Source organism: Triturus cristatus, chromosome 7, assembly GCF_964204655.1.
Source record: "Triturus cristatus chromosome 7, aTriCri1.1, whole genome shotgun sequence".
In the NCBI taxonomy this organism is placed as follows: Eukaryota; Metazoa; Chordata; class Amphibia; order Caudata; family Salamandridae; genus Triturus; species Triturus cristatus.
Window position 1 is genome coordinate 793,079,093 of NC_140590.1, and position 17,283 is coordinate 793,096,375.

General features: G+C 43.9%; 1 protein-coding gene across 2 annotated transcripts in view; it reads right to left on the bottom strand.

The window, feature by feature from the left end:
- The window catches only part of LARP1 (La ribonucleoprotein 1, translational regulator), a 938,019-nt gene that overhangs the window by 840,954 nt on the left and 79,782 nt on the right, over positions 1-17,283 (bottom strand). The gene's annotated exons all lie outside the window — the stretch shown is intronic.

The following is a 17,283-nucleotide window of genomic DNA, read 5'->3' on the forward strand; positions in this document are numbered from 1 at the left end:
CAGTGTTTTGCTTAGTGGACTTTGCCAGGTCATGGGCTTCCGCTAGTTTCCTGAGGATCATGTCCATTTTGCTATGTATATCTGCTTTAGCTTTGACCGGTGAGTCTGAGATCAACAGTTCAGCCTTTGATTTTTTGATCAGGCTTTTGGGTTGTCTGCCATTTTGCATTTGGACCTGGGCTCTGTGTATGCGTGTAACTGCGTGGAGCTGGTGGAGAACTACCGCTCCTGCAGGTAAAGGAATAAGAGTAGGTGAAATGGTCACTTAGCATAGGAGTGTACTGGGTAGCCCAGATGGCCCTGGACGCTTGATTACATAGGACCGGTCAGACAGTTGAGGTTGTTAAGTAGCTAATGGGTCAGGATAAATCACAGTGGCTCTGAGCAGGCAGCAGTGGAGACCTTCAATATAGCCCCCCTCAATATCAGCAATGACAGGCGGCAGCAGTGCTCTGGTTCCGTACTGGCCTTATGCAGGCATCATGCCTCCGTTGCATCCGGCAACGTGCAAACTGTACAGACAGATGGCTGTAGGATAGGAGGGTTGAGCTAGGAATTTTCCCCTTTATATGTGGAGATGGGCCATCGGATGCCGCATGTAAGATATTGACAGTGGACTGACCTGGAGGTGTACAATGTAAGTAGCGATTGTAGTCAGGGGCTTAAGGTATAACAGCCACATGGGATTGTCTGTTAGTCTCTGCAGACTCGACAACGTGGGCTGATGGGGGCCGATTTGGTTACTTAGGCGCCATTTTAAGGTCATGCATGGGCTGGAAAATAGCTTATTTCCAGTCAGATTTGGGTATTTAGTAGGTAATACTCCCACGCAATGCAGCGCTTGGACACATACTTTTCTGGATAAAGGGGGGAGCAGCCAGACAAATGGGTTTACTGGCCCAAATTGTGATAGTATTAGCGTCTCGAGTAAGCGCCATTACTGGGCCAGGCGGAGCGCATTTCAACGAAGCGAGGGAGAGATCGTGCTTCAATTCAATCTCCAGCGCGTCACTTTTCTTGTGCACCACCCTTCAGTTTGTCGGTGATGGGAATTTGTTAAGGGCACGCTATGCTCCTGACTGTTAACTTGCCGCCTTGATTCCTTGTAATTGTTAGTTACCCAGACGTCGCCATTTTGTTCTCACATTGGGAGAAGTGCAGTGTGTTCCGCTAGGAAATCGTGGCGCAAGGCATCAAAGACCCCCGTTCTCGTCGTGATCACACACTCCCCACTCGTTCCAAAGTCGAGATCCGGTCTCCGCAGCCAAACCTGAGCAGTTTAACACCAGATATGCATGCAAACACGCTCCTCCGTGCGTCGAGATCAGGCAGCCATACCCACTGCCGTCCAAGCCACGCCAAATCACCCTTGTCTTAACAGTTCAAAGGCCAACTATTCTCATTGACAATTGCTAAGTGTATTACATTGCTTTTGCGAGCATTTTTAATTTTTTCCAGAACACACAACATTGAGGTAAAATGCTATTTGCCAGTTTAGGCAGGAACACAGTATTACTTTCCAAATATGACAAAACGCATTATATGCCAATATGTTAAGCCAACACTGGCAGTGGAAGGTTACCAGACTACAGGTACTGCTCGGCCAGCTGACAATCACTTTCTCCAACTCGATAAACAGACTTTCATACAGAAAGCCGATTTGCAGTGAAATCTGAAGTCAAACCCAGAAATCTCCTTGTAATGAGTAAGGTCAAGGTACATACCGGGCTAACAGAAGGCAATCAACTGCACACCCCATGTCACCCTCTGGAGTGCAAGCCTCAAATGACAAGAACAAACATTGCAATAGTATAGAACATCAACGTTTGAAAGCAATATTCATTAAAATACATGAACAAACAAAACAAGGTCTAGAATAACAGGACAAAGGCTACAGCCATGGAGTAAATCTGTGAGTAATCTTTTATGATCAATCTTGCAAACTGAATACCCATATAGCAAAAGGAATATGAGGGAATGATCAACTGTAATTTACCATAGGTATCATTCAGATTGTAAAACAACTGCAATCATTAAGTGTAAACAGACCCAGTCTATATTTGCCACAAGAAAGATGCCACTGCTGAGACCTTGCAGGGAGACATCAAACTAAGGCTAGGTAGGCCCAGAGATCCTTCAAGCAACAACTTCAACATGCTACAGCCTTCCGAGCTTAACAATTCCCACGTTATAGAGGATTCTGGTAAAAAAAAAAAATTCTACAAAACAAACCGTATTCAAGCAGTAAAGACGTACTGAAACAAACTGCATCATTTCGGTTCTCAAGTACAGAAACTCCGAATCTAACGAGCCACATCAGTGAGTGAGTTTACTCAATGCTAGGTTAAGCATTTGCCTTGTGCATGCAGTATATTACACCCTCAAGCAATTAATCTGTCATGCAGTTTCATCTGTGGGTTCAAAAAATAACCTCAAATAATTATCTATTTCTATTTGATATTTCTGATATATATTTGAAGAGCACGGCGTTTGACTGAGGACGTCATGGCGCCTGTGTCTGCGTGAGACAAACTGCAAAGGGCCAAATTAAGGAGAAATATAGGGGGATAGGGGAGCGCAAATAGCCAGTTTAAGATGCCTTCTGAATTCCAGCAGATTTGTCTGGCACCTAAGGTGCCAAGGCGTTTGGTTTCAAAGCTGATGTGTGGAGTAAACAAGGCTTCTGCCGGCCTAGAAAACGTTGTAAATTTTAGGTACTGTCTCGGTTTTAGAAGCTGCTCAAAGGAAACATCTTCCTGGAGAATACCAAGATAATTTTCCATTTAGTTATTCTAGGCATGTATGGATAAGAGCTGTATGAGCTGTGTATAGCGCATTAAAGGACACTCTTTAATGGGCAGCCAACGCAGCTCCTCCAGTGCTTTCGAGACAGATTCAAACTGCCTAATGTTATTAAGGAGGTGTATTGCTGTGTTCTGAAGTTTTAGAGAGCCATGCCGCATTTCCAAATAAGAAGCATTGCCGTAGTCCAACTTCGATAGGACCAGGTAACTGATAATGGTTTTCTGTAGTTCCTATGGGGTGTATGGTAGAATTTTCTTCAGGGTTATTAACAGGGAAAATTTAGATTTTTCACAGCCTGCTGGGCAGAAAATCTGGATTTTATTAAGGACACGGAGGCTAATATTATGCAAATCTCCTTTATTGCCACAGCTTAGCAGCAACAATTGAAGAATACATAACTTCAATGAATATTCTAAATAGGTATAAAGTCCCTTCGCGACCAGCCATCTTCCTGCTTTGTTAAAGTTGCGATGAAAGATCAATCAACGTGAAGAAACAGCCAAAAATGGTTGAAGAAAGTTTGTAAGGAGTGGTCTGAAGGAAGCAATTTTTTCATTCTGAAAGAAAAAAAGAATACCACGTAATAATTTGTATCCACATAGGGAGGGAAATACATCATTAGTGGTGGGATAATATTAGCCTCCGTGTCCTTAATAAAATCCAGATTTTCTGCCCAGCAGGCTGTGAAAAATTAAATTTTATGGCACGACACGGAGGCCATATTATGCAAGTTTAAAGTGAATTGAGAACATTATCAATCACATTAGGGATTGGTCTGAAGTAACAAGCCTTAAACATAGTATCATTTGACCAATCTGCTGCCCTAAGGATATCTTGAAGACCACCTCCCAGAAAAAAGGCTTTGGAAGCCGAAGCACCTCTAAGGGAATGTGCTCCAAAAATAGATACATCCACTCCGCTTTCATGCATAACATCTTTTACCCATCTTGCCAGAGTTGGAGAAGGAACAGCTTTATGAGGGGGATCTATAAGAAATGAGGAGGGGTTGTTCGTTCGTAGATATTCAGTTTTTTTCATATTCTTTCAGACACTTAACACAGAGTCTTTCGTTTTGAGGAAAAAAGGGATAGAGGAAGAAACAAGCTCCTTCAGGTTGAAAAGCCCTGTAGGAAATTTCTAAGGCTTTAATGTCTGAGGTTCTTCTTAAAGATACTAGACAACGTAAAACTAAGTTTATAAGAAATGTGTTTAAGAGAAAGAGAAGAATTATCTCCCCAAGAGGATAGGGTTCTAAGAATAAGAGTGACATCCCACATTGCGGTGTATTTAGCAGAAGGAGGGTTGAGAATTCTCATACTTATTATTTTTTTAGTTAATAAACTTTGCCCAACGGAGATTCCGGTAATTAAAGAGTGGCCAGCAGAGATAGCAGATCTATAGACATTAACGGTTCTATAAGATAGACCAGACATAAATAAATCAGAAAGGTAATTGACAACATGAACTAGATCAATTGAAACAGGATCATAACTTCGTTGAAGGCACCAGCGAACCCATTTGTTCCATGCCAATCGATAAGCTTTCCTTGTACCGGGTGCCCATGATTCGGAAAGGAGTGTGAAAGCATTTGACGAAAAGACCTGGGATTCGCCACGGTCTCCTGAAATCTTCCAAGCCGTCAGAACCAGAAGACCCTGTTCTATCAGGGGATGAGTGTCTCCTTCTGGCCCTAGGAGTACTTCTCTGAAAGAAGGAATCAGAATGGGGAAGTCGATAGACATTTCTAGAATTATCGAGAACCACGCTTAGGATTTCCATAGTGGAGTTATCACCACCATGCTCTCTTTGTAACAACGAGCATGAAGAAGAAGACTGGGAAGCAAGGCAAAAGGTGGGAAGGCATAAGGGGCCAGACCTCTCCAATCTTGGAGGAATGCGTCTACTTTCTGAGCTTGAGGGTCCGGTCTCCAACTGAAGAAATTCTTCAACTGGGTATTCAGACGATCTGCAAATAGGTCCGTATGGAAGGACCCCATCTGGACTGGATGACTAAGGAAATCTGTCTGTCTAGTCTCCAGTTGCTGGAGTCCTTGAAATTCCTTGAAAACCAATCTGCTACACCATTGTTCAGTCCAGGAATATGTTCCGCTAATACTGATATTCCTTTGTTCAAGCAAAAGTCCCAGAAACCTTTTGCTAGGTCCGATAGACCCTTCGAGTGAGAACCCCCTAGTTTGCCGACCTAACGTACTGCGGAGACGTTGTCCATCCATAACGTTACACAGCATTTCGCAGAATTCTGGGTGAAACAACGAATCGCGAATGAACCTGCTAATAATTCTAAGCAGTTGATATGCAGTTTCTTCTCTTGAAGAGTCCAACGACCCCCTGTAGATGAGTTTCCACATCTGGCTCCCCATCCTTCCAAACTCGCGTCCGATTCTATTATTAGGTCCGGTTCCTCCCTAAAAATGGCTCTGCCATTCCATGCCTCTACATTTTTCAACCACCAAAGAATTTCGCTCCTTGAATCGTGGTCGAGGGAAATCAAGTGAGAGTAGGAAAGAGTCGCTCTCAGTGATCTGGTTTTGAGTCTCTGAAGGGCTCGATAGTGTAATGGGCCAGGAAAGATTGCTTGAATTGTTGAAGAAAGAAGGCCCAGGATCCTTGCTAAGTACCTTAAAGGGAACCGATCTAGTTTGAGTAAATTCCTGAGTTCTTGCCTCACTTTCCTTACTTTGTCCGAAGGAAGTTTCAGTTCTGCCTTTATTGTGTCTACTAAGAAACCCAGGAATTGTGTCTGTTGACTTGGGGTTACACAAGATTTCTTTATGTTTATAATGAAGCCAAGATGTTGTAGAAGATGAATTGTAAGATCTGTGTGAAGGGATACGGTCTGTTTCGATTGTGCCATAATGAGGATGTCGTTGAGATATATAATGAGTCTGACTCCCCTCTGTCTGAGCCAAGTGGCAACAGGTCAAAGAACCTTGGTAAAACACCAATGGGCGGATGAAAGGCCAAAGGGAAGGCTGCGAAACTGGAATAATTTCCCTTCCCAGATGAATTGAAGGAATTTCTGGTGAGGTCCCCAGATAGGAATTGTCAAGTAAGCGTCTTTTAGATCTATTCTGGTTAACCAGTCCCCTTTTCGAAGGATGTCTCTTAGGAGGTGTATCCCTTCCATTTTGAAATGTTGGTATACTACCCATTGGTTTAATTCTTTTAAGTTTATGACAGGTCTCTGTTCTTTGCTTTTCTTTTCTACTAGAAATATATTGCTGAGAAAGCCTATGAAATTGGATTCTACAATCGCATCTTTGTTTAGTAAATCTTTTACTTCCTGGGAAACCAGAAGTCTGTCTGTGTGTGAGAAAGTAATTTCTCGAGGGTGATTGGATTGGAAAGGTGCATGGGTGAAGTCTATCTTGTAACCTCTCACTGTGTTTAAGACCCAAGGATCTTTGGTTACTAAGTTCCAGTTGCTTGCGAATTGACGTAGTCTCCCACCCACCTTTGGAGGGATATCTGAAAGGTCTTTCAAGATTCCTACCTGATGAAAAGGAGCGTTGTCTGCGTTCCCCTCTGAAGGGTCGTCCTCGGCTTCTCTGTCTTTGTGGGTAGAATTGTTGGTTTCCGAAATTCGAGTTATATCTCCCTCCACGGGACATGAAGGGTCTTGTAATGGAGTTTCCTCGGCCGTGAAAACGACCCCGTATTCTCCCGGCCCGGGTGAAAACCCGATCTTGGAATACCCTTTTAATGTCCTTCGGTGATTTTTGTATGGAATTGAAGGCGTCGACGTATTTGGCCATGTCTTTGATGAAGTCCTCACCAAAGAGGAAGCCTTGGGAGCTAGGACCTGGATCATTCTTTGCCAATTCAATTAGTTTTGGGTCTATTTTAAACAGAATTCCCTTCCTTCTTTCGGTGGAAATAGCAGTATTTGCGTTTCCTAGAAGGCATATAGCCTGTTGGACCCACTCCCTTAGTTCCTTTGGATCGACTAGGGAGTCCTCCAGATAAGCGGATTCTGCCATTTCGAAAATTTTGGTAAGGGGGCCCAATGGTGTCAAGAAGGCGATCTTGGCATGATTTTAATCCTTTATCTATCCCCTTTCTCGCGTCTCTTGCAGTTTTAGCTATAAATGCCACAACTTTGGGGTCTAATTCCGGTGTTGCGGCTATTTTATTGGCCATTCGGAGCGTAATCAAGATGTCACCTCTTGGGGGATCTCCTTCCTGAGCCAGAAGGTGAGGAACTCCGCTAAGTGTTGGGGTCCATTCCGGGGATAAGGGATGTTTTATTAATAAGGGGTCAAACATTAGGTCTCCAAAAGGGTCCAAGAGTCCCATATTGGGTTGTGAGGCCTTTGAAGCCTCTTCGGAGCTTCCCGTCCCCCTTGGTGTCTCTTCCGCATCAGTATTGAAACCAGAGGAGCAAGACAAATCGATTTCAGTATCGGACTTGTCTTCGTTATCGATAATTGGAAGCTCAGGGCCTACATCATGCCCACATTGGGTGCCCGAGGCACCACTCTTATCACTGCCTTGCAAGCGTGAAAGAGGAGCGGAGGTTTTTGCTTTTTTAAACGCAGGTCTTTTTTTCTTCGTGCGACCTCTTTTTTGGAGCCTTGTTTGCTCCTTCATTTTGTGCACTAGTGGAAGGGCGGGGTGTAATGAGGGAGAAGGACTCTAGTTTTACATTAATTTTGTCATCAATTGAGCCAATTACCTTCTCCACCGCTTTATTGATAAGGTCTTCCAATCTGTCATCAATAGAAGATTGGGGGGTGGACATTATGAATTATATAGTAACTTCAAATAATATTGGATGAATGAGAATAATCCTTCTTCCCCTTTTTTTTAAAATTTTAAAATCCTACCGAGGTTGTGATGTTAGAAACAGCTGACTGGCGGATGCTCTGGCGATTAAGTGATAGTGAGGCAGTTGGTAAATAGTTAAAACTTGAATTTTTCCCAAACGAGTAAAATGGTCGAGTGATAAGGGCAAAAGAGATCCCAACAAGTTAAAATGGCTGCCACGCCCGCAAACGCGAGCGTGGCTGCTTGCTAATGTGCTTTCCTCTAACCTCGGCCTGTCTCAGACGCGAGAGAGACGTCTTGAGGCGGCCGGGTCGGGGAACTGCGTGGTTGCGGTGAAAGGAAAGACATGTAGCTCTTAACGAAGACGGTGAGTGGGTCAAGGGAAGGTTATTTTGGTGCGATGAACAGGACTAGCGCGATGAGCCTGAGGAAAAGCTTTGAAGGTAAAGAGCGAGCGCGAGGCGATTATAAACAGTGTTAATTAAATACTGGGAAAAGCGAATGAATCCAATCCAGAGTGGGATCGGAGGGGGAAAAGTTTGAGGAAAAGGAGTCCTAAGAGGAAATACAACATTTTTAACATTTGAGAGAGGGCATTGATAAAGCCTTATCTGTTATTTGATCCCGACAAAGGATAGGAAAAGAAGAAAGTCAATCCAAAGATCAGTATAGAGTAGTAAATTATATAAGTAGTTGAAGTAAACATAGAGAGAAAAGATCAAGTACGAGCTGAGGAGTACTTATCTTTGAGCAGCAGCAACAAAGAAGGAAGATGGCTGGTCGCGAAGGGACTTTATACCTATTTAGAATGTTCATTGAAGTTCTGTATTCTTCAATTGTTGCTGCTGAGCTGTGGCAATAAAGGAGATTTGCATAATATGGCCTCCGTGTCATGCCATAAAATCAAGAGGAAATAAGCTGATTAGTCTGATCAGTGAAGGCCAGTTTGTAGTAAAAAATGACACCTAGATTTCCCACTTTGGATACCGGTGTGGGAAGAGGGCCAAGAGTAGTTCCAAAATGAGGAGTCCTTATCAAAACGGAACACCTCCGTTTTTTCCCAGGTTAGTTTGAGGCAGTGGCTAATCATCCAACAAATGACAAACAACTTCATAGTGCTGCAATACTGTGACCGTAGTACTGAAACGCCAGAAAACTTGATTTCAGTCTTACTCCACGGGCAGCCACATCAGGCCACCAAATCTTTATGAAGCCTGCAGATGCCAACCATCCCAGCACTTTAAACTGAAAGTGGCATGAGTGTGTTCCTGGCCCACACATTCGCCAATAAAATGCCTCTAGGTAGACAAATATCCGTATTGCAGTAACTGCTAGCAGTAGACCACTAGCTGACCATCCTGACTTTTGCTGAATATCAGAAACACTAGGTTTAAAAGTGGTGTAAACATAATACTTTGACATAGGAAAGGAGGTAACCAGGAAACTCAGGCAAACACTACTAGACCAATGAAACAAACTGTTATGCCAATAAAGCTAGGTTTTTTTTCTATCTCAAAGGTAACGTGCAGATCTTTGCTCAGGGTGACAGCTTTAAACCTTCAACGGACCGATAGCCCTAAAAGGAAATGCTTCTAGATTGACATTACAAGCACACTGTTCCCTGAAGAAATGTCATGGAGCTAGACAATTACTTTTACAAATGACTACGGAGCCCAAGCTTGTAACTTGCAGTACTGAGTGTGGCTCATGTACATAAAGGTGCATTAGGAAAACATGTTAGGGCAGGAGCACCTAGAAAGCGTTCGAGAAGTACAAGGCCCCCAAAACTACACAGCGCGTTTCTAAAGTAGGAAGCATCGTGCTCATCTGCACAACTGCAAGCAACAGAATGTGACTGGGGAACTATTTGGTTACAATTAAAACCATATACATTTGACATAAGGGATGGTGGTACATGTTTAAAACGGGAGTTTCGTCATAGTTAAGGTTTGAAAGGCTTCAGCAGACCAACTAGCGGTGCTGATAGGGCAGCAATTTGTGGATTGAAGATTCAGCAATGAAGCACCAGCAGCACACAACTCAAACTTGGGAAGTTCTATCATAGGTCAAGTTTGCTAGATCCACCTCTGAACTCTTATCCTAGTCCGGACTCCCGAGTTATCCAATTGGCCTACTAACGGACTTAAAGCTCTTCAAATAGTGAATCCAACCTGTTAAAGGCTCTGTGACAATGAAACTGGATTAATAAATTTAACACTAGTCTGGGTGCAGGTCACGAAATCTCAAATTTGAACAAAAGAATTCTTAACAAATTTTGCTGCTTGCGCAAAAGTATATGCTACATTTTTCATTATAGAAAAACATGGGGGAAGTCGATCTCCAATGAGCATGGGAGATTAATTATAAGCAAAATGTGCTATGGATTTAGGAATGTCGCAGTGCATTTCACTATTCTTATCCCGAAAAATACTTTTTTGTATTGGATGGAGCAAAAGGTTTACTCGATTCCTTGGTACCCAAGCAGTCCCTTTAATGCAGCCGTGCAAAGTTGGAGGCCTAGGCTCCTGCTGTCAAATGATGTTACTCCAATGTAAAAATGCAATAATGTGATTAGATGAGCGTGGAAAGCTAATGCAGCATCAAGGTGCATAACTAGGACAAACATCACAGAAGTCAAAGCCATCCCTTTAAGTCAGTGTCCCAATAACATTTGAATGTTCAAAGATGAGCACCAAAACTCAAAATCAGGAGGTATGAGGTACAGCCTGCCGCACTTTAATCAGCTGGGCAAACTTTACAAATGGCATGGAAGAAACTAGCACTGAAAGCGAAGGGGGTCTGGTTGCGGCAAGCTGGTGCCATAGTTAGAGATAAAGATTTTTTTAATTGAAAGCACATGCCACAAAAATAAAAAGCGAAAGAGTAAAGAATGCTAACTAAACGTAGTAGCCACATGCCTGCAATAAAAATGTTACATTCAAAAATAAACATAGCTCGAACTTTATAGAACAGTGTGGATATTCCTACCTGGCAGCTATACCAGGTATAAAATCATTTTTAACTTTATTGCACGCAAGAGGAAAATGTGATTTTTGTTAGTCCAAAGAAAAATATACTACTTGCTTTAAACTATGTAACCTGAAGACTTTTTTGAAAGGAAATAAAGTATTAGCAACGCTAAGTATTGATTCACCATCCCAGGTTCCGAAGTACATTTCTTTTTCGACCGAGAAGCATGTGATCAGTGTAAATTAAGTAACTCAATACATGAGAGCCAAAGTCCGAAAAGGGCTTCTCCACTGCCTCAAGATATAGAGGAAGCAAAATCAGAATGCAGATGGAGAGCAATGGATTATGACTGCTGACAAAGTCCCTCTATGTATGTATATTTACTTAGATTACTAGTGGCTGCAAAAAACGCCTAGGCTGACTCTAGGCCAGACTTAAAAATTAAGCGGTTTGAAAAAATATATAAAAAAAAGAAGATTACAAAGCGCATGTCAAAATAGACAAAAACGACTGCAACGTTGTAAACTCTGCCTCATAATGAATCGAAGCAGTGCTACGTTGAAGTCCGCAACTCATTTAAGATAATGACCTCCGCACACGGAGCCAAATCTGAGCAAAAGAATGTTCTCTAGGCAGGCATTCAAACAAGCATTGTAAATGCAATAGGTCTCGCCTTTGATTAAGTTAAAGCCATTTGCTTTGCTAATGGTATTGTATAGCAAAGCAAATGGCTTTAACTTAATAAAAGGCGAGACCTGTTGCATTTTCAATTTTTTTTTTTATAGATACGCAGTTGTATTTATAGGTTTATATATAGGGATTCATATACATGTATAAATATATATCTGCATATACGGATGGATATATACATATATGTACACAGTTTAGATAAACATATGTGCGCATATTTTTATGGTTTTACATTCATTTTCTGTGTGTGCATACATACATGTATAAAGATATGCATATATATAGTGACATGTCCATACATATTTATATATATATATATATATACACACACACACACACACACACACGTATATAGGTGCATATATGTGAAAACGTATACATGCATACATATGCATTTATATGCATATGTATGCATGTATTTATTTCATTTTTATAGAGATGCAGATGTATTTGTGTTTAATAAGTGCATTATTACTATAACAAAACAGACAAATGTGAAATTGAAGTGCCACCTATACTAGGGAACCGATAAGATTTGCCATGAGAGCACGACTCGTTTCTCTTTGTATTGCATTACAAATTATGTGAGTAGGACATAGTACAACAAAAAAACACAGCACTCAGAGGTGAAATCATTTATACCACAGACTGGTATTTTATAGCTCCCTGCGTGTATACCACAGTTAGAAATGTATTGATAAATTATACAGGAGGGAGAAAATAAACAATCTTAGTTATACGCTCGGGTATTTATTGAAATAAACCAAATATTCATTATGAACTATAGTGCTGGCTTCAATTGTTCCTTATTGTTAGTGCCTTGAAATCCTCAATCAAAATGTACTATCACTCGTGCGAAGCAAAGAGAGAAGATTTTTTCAACCCATCATTTTTCATGTAGTCACATTAATGAAACATGGCAACAACTTGTTTAAAAACGTGTTTCTAGTTCTAATGTGAGTTGATGAAAGTAACCACTGCTCGTTAAGACACTGTTTACCTTCTGTTCTTGCAGTGGGATCTGGTGGTGTTTGCCAAGTGGTGGGCATAACTCTTGCCCTGAATTGTAAGGAAAGAGGCGAGCGAGGGATTGCGATGGCGCCGTGCACCAAGGGTTCCCGCCAGCATGCTGCACCAACATTTTCCCCATTGGTATCCTGTGCCAAGAATCACCATCAGTATGCCAGCATCTTGGATGAGTGTCCTGTGTGCCATGTATTGCATTACATGGGAAGCTTGCACTACTACTACCCTTAAAGGACATTTGCTGTATGTGTGAGGGAAGTCTGCAATGCTACTACCCACCCCAGCACCTGTACTGGATGTGTGAGAGAAGCTTGCACTGCTGCTACCCTTGCAGAACCTGTCCTGTATGTGTGAGGGAAGCTTGAACTGCTGCAACCCCCAGCACCTGTCCTGTATGTGTGAGGGAAGCCTGCAGTGCTGAGACCCTTGCAGCTGGTGTTGTGTGTGTGTGAAGGAAGCTTGCACTGCTGCTACTCTTGCAGCACCAGTTCTGTATGTGTGAGGGAAGCTTGCTTTGCTGTTATTCTTGCAGCATTGGTCTTGTATGTTCGAGGGAAGCTTGCACTGCTATTGCCTTTGCAGCACCCTTTCTGCATGTGTGAGGTTAGCTTGCACTGCTGCTACACTTGCAGCATGTGTTCTGTATGTGTCAGGGAAGATTGCACTGATGCTACCCTTGCAGCACCCGTTCTGTATGTGTGAGGGAATCTTGCACTGCTGCTACTCTTGCAGCCCCAGTTCTGTGTTGATGAGGGAAGCTTGCATTGCTGTTACCCTTGCATCACCTGTCCTGTATGTGTGAGGGAAGCTTGCACTGCTGCTACTCTTGCAGCCGATGTTCTGTATGTGTGATGGAAGCTTGCACTGCTGCTACTCTTGCAGCCCCCCTGTTCTGCATCTGTGAGGGAAGCTTGCAATGCGGTTACCCTTGGAACACCTGTCCTGTATGTTTGAGGGAAGCATGCACTAATGCTGCCTTTGCATCACCCTTTCCTGTATGTGTGAGGGAAGCTTACACTGCAGCTACCTTTGTAGTATGATTTTTGTATCTATGGCAGACTCCGGCTTCCTGTTTGCATTAAACATCGCCCTTCACTGGCACTGAGCCAAAGCTTGGAGAGAGATTTTAAATAGAAACGTTGGTTACAGTAAAGCACAGCCTTATTGTCGTTGCAAAGCACAGGTTGTCACACCCAGCACCCCCCGAAGACCTTCTCACGTTACGAGGAGGCACTTCGACACGTACATGGTGCACATTTGACACTTATGCACAGAGATAAACAAATGTGGCTTAAGGGTCAGAGCCGCCGACTTTGAAGCAGTGGAACCAGGTTCGAGTTCGGCGGAAGGCTGAAGCATCATATGATTCTGGGCAAATCACTTAATCTCCCCCGCCTAGATATGAAAGTGCCCGTTGGTAAGGCAACTGGTTCTCATGTAAAGCGCTCTGATACCTTCGGGTCGGGGTCGCGCTATACAAAACTGCAAAAATAAAATGTTTAAAAATGCCCCTGTGGAAAAATACTCAAAACGTGCAAATGTTAAATTGCTTGGGGCTTCCCCATACGCAAGTAGTGCCTTGAAGCTATAGATTCAAAGAGCTTCGGTACTTCATTCCTCCCTCCCTTCACCGTCCCGCCTGCCTTCTTGTTACACCTCCCTTCCATCGCCCCTTACCTTCATGTGTGTTCCTCCTTTCATTCATCCACCCTGTCCTTCGCTGCTTCGTTGATGGCTCCCCAACTTCTACCAGCCAATCCTTCCTCGCTGCACTCCTTCCTTCTCACACCCCTCCTATCTCATTCCCTCCATTCATGCACTTCTTCCCTCAAAGTCTTCCTTATTAGATTCTATGGTTATGCCTTCCAGTCTTGTGTCTTCCTCTGTGTTCCTTCACTGCCCTGCCCCTTTCCCTCCCTGGTTCTCGTTCTCTCCTTTAACTATTTCCCGCCCTCCATCCCTTGCTCTCTCCTTTCCCTTGCAGTCCCTCCTTCACCCCTCTTCCCCACCTTGCCCCCTTCTTTCACTCTTTCTTGTTCCGGAGTAGATTATATCCCCGTATACTCTATGTTTTACGTCTTCAAATTGTTGTTTTCTTCCCCTCATCCATCTCCCCCCACCCAAAAGACTGTCACTTTTCTCCTCCTCTCCCTCCGCCTGTCCTCTGGTTCTTCGTTCCTCCCTGCTCTCCATTCCTAGGTCTCCGTGGAAGGGACAGATGTCGTCGGAGTGGGTCTCTCTCTTGTTCTCCTCTGCACACCACTCCTCTGCAGTCTTGCAAATGGACGTGTGCTCTTTTTAGCAGCACATCTTTCAGAAACAGTTGATCTGCATGTTTCACACCTCATCTTTCTTCTTCAGTGCCCTCTGTCTTTTCGCACTCTTCTGCGTCTACTTCTCTTGCATTTCCTTCATTTCACCCCCCCCCCCCACAACACGCTCACTCAGCAGTAAGCACAGCAGTTTCTTTAACTTTCACAATTTCTTGCCTTCTATGGTTTAACCCTACCTCTTTTAGTCTTCTGTTTATTTTTGTAACGTTCTATTTTGTAATATCTCTCATGTAACGTAACTGGTTCTATTGCACAGCGCTCTGACACCTTCGGGTAAAGTCCGCGCTATATAAAAATTCATTAAATAAAATAAATAAAACTTTCAGTATTTTTTTTAGAGGTGTCTGCCTCTTTCACGCACTGTTGCATATAATCACAACCGGCACACCTGACCATTGTGTTGCGCGCGCTGCAGAGAGAACATTGGATGAGCATGTAATCCGAACTACGTGTAATATGTTACATGAAAAAACTACAGAAAAACAACTTCCTGGACAAAACAAATACTGGAAAAAAATGCAAAAGCAAGTAAACCATGACATGTAAAAGGGAACAAAATCTGTCCCAAGGCTGAAAATCCGGTGCGTGTTTTTGCCAGCTGTCACTGGTGGTGGGGAACAAAAGTGGGGGAGGGGTGGGCTGGAACATTTACGGAGGGGCACCGACCACACCGGCACCCCAAGAGAGGCCTCTATCTGCACACATCAGCTATTTCACTAAAAGGTCCCCAGCTTTGGGTTTAAAGGTTACACAAACAAAGCATCACCCCCTTCTCAGCCGGTAGTAATATCACCTGCTTGTAGTGCACAGAAACGGGTAATCCCATAGGGAGCGCTATACAGGTGTCATCACTGCATTGCCTCCTGCTGAATAGAGCCGCTTAATTTCCATTTGAATATGTTCGCCTTCCTACCTGTACTATGCAGTTAACCGGCGGCTTGCAGGGGAGCCTGTCCGCGCTCTGCCTGAGCTAGCAGTAGACCTTCCTACGTCACACACAAATCAAAAAAACATGGCGGACCACTTTTTTTTCCTATTTCTTTACTTTGCAGCAATCACGGCACCCGAGCTTTGGGGTGCCGCGATTGCTGCAAAAGTAAAGAAATAGGGGAAAAAAAGATCTTTTCTTTTTCAACAATCGCAGCAACCGCGCTTTAGCTTAACATGGCTAAAGGTAAAGCGCGGGTGCAACTAACGGCGCAAGTTAAAAAAACACAATGCAGCGTGTGGAGCAGTATTGTTGAGGGATGTGAGTAGTATATATGCTTTGGGTGGCCTGGCCGTGTAAGAGTACGTGTGAAGAGGACATGTAGCACTTATAAGAGGCTGGCGTCGTCGCAGTTTTAAAAAGCGGGCCTTGGAGGGAGACCGGGGCAACCCAGAATGCCTAATGCAGGGTCCATATGAGAGGCACAGATGGGGCACAAGCTACCCCCCTGCATCAACCACCTCCCTCGAGATTCAAGGCTCGGCGACTGACGGCTGCGCCCCAGCGAGGCTCCCTCAGCATGGTCACAAAATCATCCCCCCCCCCCCACGGTTTAAGAATTTTCCATTCCATCACATAACTGAAAGCAAGACTCAACACAATACCCATTACAAGGTTTTACGGCCTGCTGCGACGGCACCGGTCCGAACGTCACCACACTGCTAATAGCGGACCAATTCCGAGTCACAAGTGTCGCAAAGGTGCCCGGGCGGGGGTAACATACTTCTGGGGTCGAAGAGAGGCCATGAAAACCCGAATCCGGGGACCCGCTGGAGTGAGGAACCCCTCACACCCCCCCCCCCTCCCCACGAAAGTGGAAGCAAGACTCGCGGGGAGCAGAAGGAAGAAACAAGAGACTACCCCCCCCCCGCCTTCTAGGTAACCTGTGACACTGGGCCAATCCCAGCGCGGCTTGCGGTGACATAGGAGCTTACAGCAGATGAAGCTCCCGGCGGTGATCTCGTCTTTATGGGGCCATGTGTTTGAAACACATGGCCCCATAAAGATAAGAAACCTTTTGCGACCACAGTAAGTCAAGTGAGCCAGTCCAAGTGGGACGGCTCAAACAGAGAAAACTGTACGTCAGCAAGTACTCTTTCCTAATGGCTGTCCGCCTTTTAGCATAAACGGTGACGCCAGCCAATGGGAAAGAGGGGCGGAGCTTAAAGCCCGATACTGACACTGACCCTAAATCATTAAATCTCGCCAGCGAGACTGCGCATGTGCTAAGCTCAACCTAAAAATGACCTAGGAACTCACATCAGTGGACAGCTCGACTACTTTATTTTATTTATTTGAGTTTTATATAGCGCTGACTAGACCCAAAGGTATCAGAGCGCTTTACATAAGGAACAAAAACATCAAGTTACAAGGTAGAATAATTTAAACATTTGTTGCACAGTCAATACAAAGTAAGTGGAAAAATCATGAGGGGGAGAGAAGGTAGAGGGGGACAAGAATAGTGTTCTGAGAGAAGATGAGGGGAGAGGAGGGAACCAGGGAGGGGGGGGGGGGGGGGGGGATGGAGTTAAGGCAGCCTAGAAAGAAGGAGAAAAACTAAAACATCCACGAGGACTTGGCCAACCAGAGAAATGCGTACTATTGAAGCAACATTTGCCCAAGTACAGATTTTAGAGCTGCAAACTTAGGATTAGTGTTACTAGAAAGCTGTTTCTGCCGTTT